Source organism: Sceloporus undulatus, chromosome 2, assembly GCF_019175285.1.
Source record: "Sceloporus undulatus isolate JIND9_A2432 ecotype Alabama chromosome 2, SceUnd_v1.1, whole genome shotgun sequence".
In the NCBI taxonomy this organism is placed as follows: Eukaryota; Metazoa; Chordata; class Lepidosauria; order Squamata; family Phrynosomatidae; genus Sceloporus; species Sceloporus undulatus.
The window spans coordinates 71,842,222-71,854,957 of record NC_056523.1 but is presented as its reverse complement, the minus strand read 5'-3'; positions in this window follow the sequence as shown (position 1 = coordinate 71,854,957).

Sequence of the window (12,736 nt, the reverse complement as noted above, 5' to 3'; positions counted from 1 at the left end):
TCAATAAATGCAGAAAAGTACACATCTAGTTCTGTGAGCCCACTTTCAGCCAGCAGCACCCCGCCCCAGGCAGTTCTTCTGAGCACATCCTCGTTTGGAAGGATTATACACAGTACCAAGCCTGTTTTTAGTCTAGGATCCATGATGAGGACCTGGGTCAGAAATGTTTCTGTATTTGTACTCTTCCACCTGTCTACTGACCCACACCTTCCATCTTAAATCGCTTTTCTTTTCTTTTCTGAAAGCATCAGCTATTCCATTCCATTCCACATATATGCACCCACAGAGTCCAGCAGAATGGGCCTACTATCATACACTCCAGGGACCTCTGCAGTACCAATAAGTCATAACAGTGCTGGTGTGAAAACTGGAGCAGGAGTTAATTATACTCTATAAATTATGCCCAGCAGAGCAGCCAGCTCCCACAGAGAAATGATTGCAGGTAGGCAGGTGAGATCTACAAATGGTCCTGCCCTATCTCTTTGATACCCAGCTTGCCTTTCTCTGTATCTCCTTTGACATTTTATTTCTCTCCTCCCAGCCGCTTTCTCAAAACTCTCTCACAAAGAGGATCACAAACTGCCACGGTAGTAACCCTTAACAATGTACACTGAAATCTTGGATAACAACCATAACCCCACTTGCCTGCCCTAGTAGCTGGAAACATGATTCCCCAGGGGAGTTGCTACAATGCGTCCCCAAATGTTATATCGCTCGCCTTTATGCAGCCACCTGCATGGCATAGTAATGGCCACCTGCTCAACCCTTCAGCTATATAAAGCACATCCACATCAAGCTGCTCAGCAGAGGCCTTGGTCTTTATAGCAATGGAAAAAGACAAAACAGCAACAGGGGAGACCTTTAGCTTGGGGAGAGAATTAAAGTCAGCAGAAACCCAATTTCGAACCTCCACAGGGCGTTTGGAACTAAAGTTCGAAAAATTTGAGTGAAGCATTACATTCTGCTACACTACACTCTCTCCTGGCCCTTGAATATACTACTGAAGCAAAGCATGCAAAGGGAACAAGTGTGTAAATTGTTTAATACACCCTTTAAAAATTACCTCTGAGCATTCCTTGCCTAAGAAGTAAAATAAATAAATAGATAAATGGGGGGGGGGGGACCCTCTACATAGTTCATGGGGTTGCTGTAAGTCGACAGGTAACTTGAAAGCACATGCACACACACAAACTTGGAATTCAGGTTTCTTTGCTTCAAATGTGAGGAAATTTAATTTTGCCTCAACAGATTATTTCAAACAGTAGAAGTCAATATCATATTTTGGAGGCTCAGGGTAGGTTTTATACAGAAATATTGAATGATGGCCACACTTACAAGACTAAAATAGGATATTTTACACCAGCATGGTGTAGTGGTTTGAATGATGGACTAGGACCCTGGGAGACCAGAATTCAGATCCCTGGAAATCCACTGGATAATCTTGGACAAGTCATATTCTCTCAGCCTCAGAGCAAAGGCAACGGCAAACCTCCTCTGAACAAATCTTTCCAAGAAATCTTATGGTATATGTTTTGTTTGATTAAAATAAAAAAATTAAAAAAGAAATCTTATGATAGGGTCACCTCAGGGTCACTATACGTTGGAAAGTACTCAGATGAACACAATAGCAGCAGCAGCAGCAGCAACAACAGTTCAGGCTACCCATGACTGAACAGTGGCAGGGGCAAACAAAAGGATCAAGGAGGGCTGGAGTAACTCCCCTTCAAGGAAAGTTTACAGCATTTGGTGTTGTACAGCTTAAAAGATAAAGAAAAGAAAAGAAAGAGGAAGTGATTAATAGGAGATAGGGAAAGAGGTGCATAAGATGATGTACACTGTGGAGAAAGTGGTTAGGCATAGGTCTGGATCCCTCTCTCATAATGCTTGGACCTGTGATCAGCTGCTCAAGCTGACTGGTGTGAAACCTGGGATAGGTTAAAGGAAGGCAGCACATAATTAAATTGTGAAAATCACTACTGCAGAATACGATGGTGGTTGACTCTTTGCCTCACGTTAAAAGGGAACTGGACAAATTTCTGGAGGATAAAGTAATGCAGAGCTGTTGGAGATATATCTTCCAAACTGTACCAGAAACAATGTCCTTCAGTGTATCGGTTGTTGAGGAACATAAGTGGGAGAGTGCTCTTGCGCTCATGTCTTGCTTGTGGCTTTCTTCTAGGGTATTATGTTGTCCAATTTCTGAAGAGTAGGTTTAGACTCGGAAGAAGGAGCAGTAAAGATAGAAAGAATCTAATCACCAATCTAAGATATATGGATGATATCATACAGCCCAAAAAACCATGAACTTGGAACAATTACTAAAGAAAGTCAAGGAAGAAAGTACAAAGGCAGGCTTGTTACTGAACATAAAGAAAAGAAAAATAATGAGCACAAAGGATCTCCATAAATTCAACTCAAAAAATGAGGAAATCAAAATAGTTTAAGATTTTCCATACTTTGGATCAAACATTGATCAGAGTGAGACTGCAGTCAAGAAATAAAAATACTAGGAATGGAAAGGGCAGTGATGAAAGAGCTAGAAAGGACCCTAAAAAGATATACAAATGAATACTAAACTTAGAATCATAGAAGCCATTGTATTTCCCATCACCATGTACAGATGTGAGAGCTGAACAGTGAAGAAAGTACAGTAGATGAAGAGAAAATCAACTCCTTTGAGATGTGCTGGAGAAGAGTGCTATGGATACTGTGGACAGCCAAAAAGACAAATTGGTCCTTGAACAGATCAAGCCTGGAAGCCAAGCTGATTAAACTGAGACTGTTGTACTTTGGCCACATAGTGAGAAGGCATGGCTCATTGGAAAAGGCAATAATGCTAGGAAAAGTAGAAGGTATCAGAAGGAAAGAAGAAGAAGGAGGCCACACACCAGATGGATGGGCTCTATTAGGGAGGTGACACACATGAATTTGCAGGAACTAAGCAGAGCAGTGGAGGACAGGGGGATTTGGACATGTCTCATTCACAGGATTGTCATGAGTCACAGTCAACTTGAGGGAAGTTAACAACAAACAAATTTATTGAAGAAGCGGTGTCAATGGATCATAGCCACCATATGCTTCTTTACAGAGTCCTGTCAGGCAAGAATTTCTTCCTACTCTTTGTGGGTATTGTATGTATACTTGAAATCCTAGGTCAGCAGGAATGTTGCACTGGCTTCATAACCTCTGCTTGGTTCAGAATCACATTTTGACTTTCATTAGTTCAGTTTTGAACACTGTAATTGAACTAATCAATGTCAAACTTTTCCTATATTAAAATGTAAATGAAGCAAATTATTCCAAGTCAGAGTTCACAGAGGTACTCAAGGGATGTAAATTTGAATTTGAGGGTTTGTCAAAGGAAATTAACACTCACATTTGATTTTAATGGCACTCTCCTTATTTAATCACCTGTGTATACGATTGTGGACAGTTGCATGTTTGTGTGCACAATTGTACGTTAGCCTGTTTTCTATGATCATGTATGAAGTTGTGTGGGTACATATTTATAACTATATGCAAGCACCAGGGCACATATACATCTGTATGTATAGAAATGAATATACTCTGGCCTCTGACTCTCATTTACTAGGTGAAAATGGAATTAATTTCCAGCCTCCTGACCCCTTTGGTTGCCATGGCATCTGAACATCCACAATACACCATGCTGAGCTTCGCTCTCCACTGATCCCAAGAGTTTGGAGACACCGTATAAACCAGAACAATACAGGTCTCTTTTCCTTTCTTTATTATGCCAAATAAAGAGGAAGTCAGTGACAGCAGATTACTCATTTGTACTATATTCCGTCTACTGCTGGAAACAATAAAAGCAACCTGGAGAAGCAACTGAAATTGTATCTTCCACAGGAGATGCTTAACGTGGGAGGAAATCTCACATTCTAGATATTTGTCAATAAACCAAAACATTTCTGTAGTGCTATTCAAGTGTTTTACATACATTACTATTTAAATTTATTTCTCAATTTATAAAATAATTTTGTAGACAGTCATCACTAGAGCCACCCCCCCGTCTGTCTCCTCACTTCCTCTTTCGTTGTCTTGCCTCTCTATCTCCATCGTTGTCTGTTCTCAGTCGCCCAGTCCTCCAAAGTTGCTTCCTTCTTCCTCCCCTGGGTCCGTCACTTCCCATTTCTAGATGCCTGCCCCAATCCGTCTCGTCTATCCGCCGTCGGTCCTCCAACGCTGCCTGTACTCTAGACTCCCAACTCCTCCTCCTCGAACTCCCCATCTTCAACACAGGTGCGTCTTTTTAATTTACCTACATGTCCAAGGACGTTCTAATTTCCTATCGTTTCAAGGACGGAGCACTTCAACCTTTTATCAAATTTGTTAACCCCTTCAGGGCTTTGTGCTCCAGATTTTAAGCCAGTCTCTTTATAGAGCAAATCCACAATAGGGTAGCACAAAAAAGTAAATAATTAGCACAAAAAAGTACAAAAAAAGTAAATAATATATCCTTGATGGATAGTCTTACAAGTCTTACAAGTATGCACTACAAAAAGCTGTTAGTCCATATGTTGATTTTCCGAATGTATTATCTCAACTGTCCCAAATTTTTATAAGAGTCCCAACGTTTGAAAGAAAAAATTTCCAAGAGTGTATCCCAATCAATCATATAAATATTCCAACTTTTAACTTCTTATTACGACAATCCTCTCAATATTCAATATTCAGTGTTTACTTTGGTTGAACAATCTCTATTAACTCCAAACTCCAAACTCAAATATCCAAAAGAAAGCTCCTCGATAACTTATCTTTTAAGGGAAGAAAGAGTCTCTCTGCTGCTCTCAGGTGAATGGCTAAGTTGTAGCTCTACTTTCCGGAGAGTATTAAGCAGCCTTACTGTATATCTTCATCAATTTTCAAAACAAATACTCTTAAATTGGTGGGTGCCTCTGTATGGGGAGCCTAAGGCTTCCCATTAAAGTTTGTGCTGTGGGCGTGGATTGCTCTTCAGGCTCCGTTCCCCTGCTTTCTCCCCGTGTTCTTCTGACACGGGTCTACTTCTGTCTCCAGTGCTGGGGATGTCCATTTGAGCCCTCCGTCGAGCCCCCTCCGAATTCCCTCTTTTTGGGGGGGAAATTTCGGGACTTCAAAATGTCTTTTGAAGTCTCAATCCCGTGCTCAAACAGAAAGATCCCAGAGCTGTCTGGAATCCATTCAGTGGGGCGCCATTCCAACCCGGAAGTCTCTTCCCGTTATATGTTTTAATGCTACAACAGGCTGACACAGCTATCTCTAAAGAGACACTGTCAAGGATGGGCTAGGAGGCTGTTACCAGGGTAGTACCACAGAGAAGGCTCCTGACCTGTGTTGTTGCCAATTGAATCACTTTAGGGCAGTGGTTCCCAAACTTTGGTCATCCAGGTGTTTTGGACTTCAACTTCCAGAATTCATGACCACTGGACAAGCTGGCTAGGACTTCTGGGACCTGAAGTCCAAAATAGCCAGACAACCAAAGTCTGGGAATTACTGCTTTAGGGGATGGATGTGCATGCAGATAACCTTGTGATTTTCATGAGTATCATTATCATCAGAGCCTGAAAAAAACAGTTTATGTTAAAGAGAACTTCAGGGACTTCTACTGTCATAGAAAAAGTAGTACCAAGTTGTACAGCAAAACATGGTTGGTTCTGTCAGTGCAACTGCTGGGGTCCAACAACCCTTGTCAGCAACTCAAACGAGTCCTGGGGTTAAGCCAGACCCTTGGAGCAGAGCTGGCAAATTTCCAGAAGCTGAAGCGTGGCTCCTCGAGTCCAATTGGGATGACAGCAACTGGATGTCTTCCAGGAACTGCAGTAATGCAGGAACCTCCAGGGACACACAGCAAACCGATGCTGTAGCTTCTTCTGATAAAGCACCAGAGAAACAAAAGTCCCCAAAGTGCTCTTTATTAAGTGCTATAATACAAAACTAGATCTCTCAAACTCCACAACATACCAATCCAACTCATACTTCAAACCCACACCACACACTTGCAACCCTTGGGCTTATATAGTCTCCAGACCATGTGGTCTCCCAAACCCAGTGAGTTCAGGTGTGTAGCCATGCCATGTGTCTCCTCTGCAATCCAGACACATGTTTCATCATCCATGGCTACGTGCACTTGGATACTGAAGAGTCCTTGACACAATGAGCTTCAGCTGTGCTAGATCAGCCTTGCCACTCTGCTGAAGGCTCATGGCCAAACACACACACATCAAGCATTTCCCTGTGTGCTGTGTTTTAACCCTTCAAATCCTGACAGGTTCTGCTGCTTTTTTAAACTGAAAGAAGTCAGAGTAGATTATGTTAATAAATATCTATATATCTACCTTTCATCTATGTTGGAAGTGATTTTAATAATTAAGAGTATCGTCCATTATAATGTTCTGTTTAGTCTGTTGGTGTTTTTTGTGTGTTATGTAAAAAGGATGAGAGAAAAGAAGATGTGGAATTATTTGAATTAAGACAGTGTCTGTACTGAAAACCGATATAGGTTTTATAGAAGATTACCTTTGTCTGGTAATGCTGAAATACTTGGATTTAAAGGTGATGAATATACACACTACTTGGAAAGAAAACAGGTTCTGTTCTTACAGTTTTTCAGTTTGAGTTGTGGGCAAACTCTTTATTTAGAGAGTTTAGACTTTTGAGAGTAAGGCATGTACAATATTTGCCTGTGACTATGTCTTCAAGTGAGAGTTGAAAGATTCTAAGCAGCAAAGATTCCTAAATAAATTTAGCAGTCATGGGATAAGAGGGCAGGTATTCTCATGGACAGCTAACACAATACAAAGACAAAGCAGAGAATGGGAATAAATAGAGAGGGATCTGTATTGGGAACAGTGAGAACCCCCTGCACTTTTTCAAAAACATCTGTACTTACGGGATCGGGTAAAACAGAGAAGTAGATTAGAATGTGAAAAATGGGGTTGTGAAAATCTCTAAAGGGCCAGTGGGCAATAAAATGTAAAATGTGGCTCAGTATAAGAACAGTGATAGGGGTCAGAATGACATCCCATCTAGTCCAATGTTAAGTTCACACAGAAGAAAGCCACAAGCAAGACATGAGTACAAGAGCACTCTCACACTTATGTTCTTCAACAACTGAAGGACATTGTTTCTGGTACCATTTGGAAGATATATCTCCAACAGCTCTGCATTACCTTATCCTCCAGAAATTTGTCCAGTTCCCTTTTCTTCATATGATATTTTCTGCATATAAGTTGAACAAATAGGATGATAATATGTAGGATGGGCAGTGGTTCCCAATGGGGAACTATTCTGGTTCTCCATATTCTGTTCTAACACTTGCCTCTAGTCCTAAGTACATATTTCTCATCAGGACTATCAGATGTGTGGCACTCTCATGTCAATAATAATAATAATAATACTGTATTTCTATACCGCTCTTCCGGAACGATCAAAGCGGTTCACAGATCTGTAAAAATTATACATCATATAAGTGCACATCATAAAATATCTATCAGTAAAACTAATAAAACCAACAGCGTATAAAAACAAACATGGAATCTATCGATCGCAGTTAACCTTTTCTATCAGAGGAGACATTTTCTATAAAGAGTCCAAAGGAAATGCTAATTGGAAGAGGTGGGTCTTTAGAGCCTTTTTAAAAGCATCCAATGTAGAGGTCATATGAAGCTCTTCTGGAAGTTTATTCCAGTACATTGGTGCAGTCGATGTAAATGCTCTCTGGTGAGTTGCTGCCAATCTCACCTTAGGATGTACTAGTAGATTTTTCCCTGATGTTCTGAGAGTGCGGGGTGGACTGTATGGGGAGAGGCATTCCCTCAAGTAACTCGGGCCCAAGCCATATAGGGCTTTATAGGTAATAACCAACACTTTGTATTGAGCCCAGAAGCTAATAGGCAGCCAGTGTAGAGATCTTAGTACTGGTGTTATGTGGTCTGACCTGGAAGTTCCAGCAACCAGTCTGGCTGCAGCATTTTGAACTAATTGTAGCTTCTGAACCTGGTACAAAGGTAGCTCCATGTAGAGTGCATTACAGAAATCCAAGCGAGAGGTTACCAGTGCATGTACTACAGTTTCAAGGTCCTTTCGGTCCAGACAGGGACGCTGTTGGCGTATCAGCTGAAGCTGGTACCAAGCATTCCTGGCCATCACATCCACTTGAGATGCTAACTGCAGAGATGAATCCAGGAGTACTCCCAAACTGCGAACTTTGTCCTTCAGGGGAAGTGTGACCCCATCCAGGACTGGATGGCAAATTTCCCTTTCTGGACTTGGGGTACCTATCATGAGTACCTCTGTTTTCTCTGGATTCAGCTTGAGTTTGTTTTTCCTCATCCAGCCCATTACTGACTCCAGACAGGCATCCAAAGGAGAGATGCCATCCTTAGTCACTGTATCAGTCGGAGACATGGAGAGATAGATCTGGGTGTCATCAGCATACTGATAACACTGCGCTCCATGTTTCCAGATGATCTGACCCAGCGGCTTCATGTAAATGTTAAATAGCATGGGGGACAGAATGGCGCCTTGAGGGACGCCAGATTTCAACTCTCTTTTACTAGAGCAACTGTCCCCCAGCCTCACCATCTGGAATTTTCCTGAGAGGTAGGAGCAGAGCCACTGGAGTGCAGTGCTCCCGATATCCAACTCTCCCAGGTGTTCCAGAAGGATACGATGGTCGATGGTATAGAAGGTCGCTGAGATGTCCAAGAGCACCAACAGGGTCACACTTCCCCTGTTGATGCCCAGATGAAGATCATCAACTATGGCGACCATGGCAGTCTCAACTCCGTATCCTGCTCTAAAGCCAGTTTGAAATGGGTCTAGATAATCAGTTTCATCCAAGACAGCTTGGAGTTGAGAGGCGACTGTCCTTTCGATCACCTTGCCCAAGAATGGTAATAAAGAAACCGGTCTATAATTACACATCTGCAGGGGATCAAGGGAGGGTTTCTTTAGAAGTGGTTTCACTATTGCCTGTTTTAAGGCCGATGGAAATATCCCCTCCCGAAGAGATGCATTAACTATACGATGTAATGGAGTTTTTATAGCATCTCCTCCCTGAACGGTCAACCAGGAAGGACAGGGATTGAGAGGGCACGTCTTCCTTTTCACACTCACAAGTAGCTTGTCCACATCCTCGGTATTTACAAAGAGTGTTCCATAGTTTTTTGTGATCTGTACAGTCAAAGGCTTAGCTATAGTCTTTAAAGCACATATTGATTTTCTTTTGGAATTCCTTGGTGTGCTCCATTAGCCATTGTATGTTTGCTATGTGGACTCTAGTGCCTCTGCCTTTCCTGAACCCCATTTGTACCTCTGGGATTCTCTCTCCATATATGATTGGACTCTATCTTGCAGAATATTAAGCATAATTTTGCTTGTGTGGGAAATTAATGCTATGGTCCTATAGTTGCTGCAGTCTATTGTGTCCGCAGAAACTATAGCAACTGTGGGGATAAATATTGAACATTTCTAGTTTCTTGGTCATTGTTCTGTTTTCCATATTTGTTGGGATATTTTAGTTAACTCTGGAGCTGATACTGTCTGTGTGGATTGTATCAATTCAGCTTGAATATTATCTGTTCATTGTGATTTATTTTTCCCAATTTCTCTTATTGCAGCTTCCACCTCACTTTCTAGAATTCGGGGTTCATCTTTGTATGTGTCTTCATTCCACGTGTCATTCATTTTTTCATTTCTTTTATGTAACTTTTTTGTTACAACTCTTCTATTGCAAACAATGTCTTTTTATTTCTTCTTGGTCTTTTAATACGTTCCTCTTCTTATCATAGAGCATCCTGGCTTTGGGTTTGAACTTCCCTTAGAGGTCTCTTATCTTGTGGAAGAGATTTCTCATTCTTCCTTTTTGTTATTGTCTTCTGTTTCTTCACATTTATTATTATAGTAGTCCTCTTTATCCTTGTGTACTAATCGAACAGTTGCATTCATGGTTATGATTTTGTTCCTATCATCCTTTTGTTTTGCTTCTCTTTTTTCCTTTACTGTTTGAAGTGTTTCCTCAGTTACCCACTGTGTCTTCTCTTTCCTTTTGGTCACCAAAAGTGTCTTCTTGCATTCTTCCTTGATTATGTCCCTGGCTACTGATCATAGTTGTTCTGGTTCCCTGTCAATTATGTTTGATAGCACAAATTTGTTTTTTACATTATCTGTAAATTTAGAGAGGCAATATATGCAGAAAGGAGATCCTCCTCCTCTGCACGTATTGCGTCTGCAAAGTCTTGTCCAGCAGAACTGTTTAGGGTGGTGAGGGAACAGACGGTAATGCCATCTATCCAAAACCCTCTACTTAACCCAACAACAGCCTGTCATGACGCATTTAATAGCTACTTTGCAGGTAAAATCTCCCAAATAAGAACCAACCTGGATGCCAGTGTTGGAGCAAAATTGACTAATGAGGTGTCCAGTAAACCCATTTATGAGATTAAATTGGATCAGTTCGAGCTTCGAGTACTGATGATGTGGACAAGATCCTTGGAAAGGTGAAGAAGACGATGTGTCCCCTTGATCCTTGCCCATCATGGCTGGCCGTCCAGGGGGGTGATGCCTTGATGGCACTTTTTAGACGTGTCATCAAAGCATCCCTTAGGGAAGGTTATGTACCATCTTCTTTGAAGGAAGCGGTCATTAGACCACTCCTGAAAAAAACCTTCCCTTGACTCCCTGGATATGAAAAATTATAGGCCTGTATCCCATCTGCCATTTTTGAGCAAGGTGACTGAGAGGGCTGTTGCTCTTCAGTTCCAAGTGATCTTGGACAAACCCAATTATCTAGATCCATTTCAAAGTGGCTTCAAGACGGGATATGGGGTGGAGACTTCCATGGTCATTTTAATTGATGACCTTGGTCTAGCCATCAACAGAGGAAGTGTGACCCTGTTTATGCTTCTAGACTTCTCAGCAGCATTTATTACGATAGATCATGGCATCCTCTTGGAACGCTCTACAAGAATAGTTTCTCCATCTTCTGTTTCCAGTTATATAGTCTATCTGATTTTTGTACTGACCATCTGGTGATGTCCATCTGTATAGTCTCCTTTCTGGTTGTATGAAGCAGGTATTTGTAATGAATAGATTGTTGGCCTCACAGAATTCTATTAATCACTCTCCTGCTTTATTTCTTATGTGTAGTTCAAATCTGTGTACTGTTTTTGACTCTTCTTTGCAGCCTACTTTAGCATTCCAGTTGCCTATGACTTGTTTGAAGTCCTGTGTTGGTGTGCTGTCAATTTCTTCCTGGGCTCCTTCATACAGTCTCCCAACTTCCTCTTCCTCTGTGATGCATACACTTGGATTATGGTAATATTTATAGATTTTCCCTGAAACCTTATTGATATGATTCTATCTGATTTTACATTATATCCTTTGCCTGCTTTTGCTATACAGTAGTCTCTTCCCTTATGTGGGAGATCTGTTCCGGATCTCCCCCCGCATAAGGGAAATACCGCATAAGCTCAAGCCCCATTAAAGCTAATGATGCTCATGCTTGCGGTGGCGTGGCAGCGTGCATGCACACAGGTGCATGCACCATTACTCTTTCCAGTGTGCAGCACCATTTGTTTTGGTGCGGCTTCCAATGTATGCTGGAAGCCGTGTAAGGTGTGCCCGCATATAACGTGGGCACACTGTATTTCTCTTTAGTATGATTGCTTTCCCATTTCTTTGTGTCTTTTCATTTCTTGAGTAAAACATTGAGCCAAAGTAACCCATTCCTGTCCATTTTAGCTCCCTCACTTCTAGTATTGTTATGTTTATGCTTTCCATTTCCTTTTTTACTATGTCTAGATTCCAGTGGCTCATGCTTATCAAATTCTATGTTCCTATAATGTGTATAGTGCAGCTTTGGACAAGCTTTGCTTTGTTGAACATGCTTGCTGTTTGGCTCCCCATCTTTGAGTTTATTTGCACCCTTGATGAGCTCTCTGTTGTGATCTCCCAGTGTTGCTCCTTTCTATTTCTCTGTTTTTATACTAGTCCTTCCTTTTGTTTCATTTGGGCTGTTTCATCACAGGGTTTTCTTAGTGAAAGGGGTTTCATAAGGAGGGTCACTTTTACCTTCCTTCGTGCAGTGCTAATATGCGTTAGCTATGGTGTCACTGCTCATCTCTCTGTGAGATCTTAGAGCAATGTCATCCACCACTACTGACCTTGCCCAGCAAATATTTGTCCCTCTATTCCATGCACTGCCTTGTTTTTGACTGAGTTGTTTCCCCTCCCAGCCACTCTCTCTTTATTTTTCTCAGATCCTTCAGTTGCCACCAGTTGGCCTGCTCCTTTGTCCTCCCCCATTGTTCTTCCTCTTCCCAAAGATGACCCTACAAAACAGCTCACCTTCTGCTCTCTTTTCAGTATATGGCCATCCACAAATATTTATATCATAAAGCCTTCCATATTTTTGCACTACAACTCCTATCATGTCTTACCATGGTTATGCTGGCTGAATTGATGGGAGTTTCTGTCTAAGAATATCTGGGGGATGGAACATGCTACATCCCTATTTTTAAAAATAATCAGTTTGCTTTAATGCTAATTCATATGAGTGACCTGCTTCTATATTGATATTTTGCTCCTCTGTGGTGAGTACTCAAGAAAGATAACCTGTCTTTTATTTTCCAATACATATTCTTAGATACAAAAACACATATACTTTAACAATAGTCCAACTAGACATGACAGAGTCTTTTATCATGTAATTCCAGAACCATTAGGGAAGTAGCAG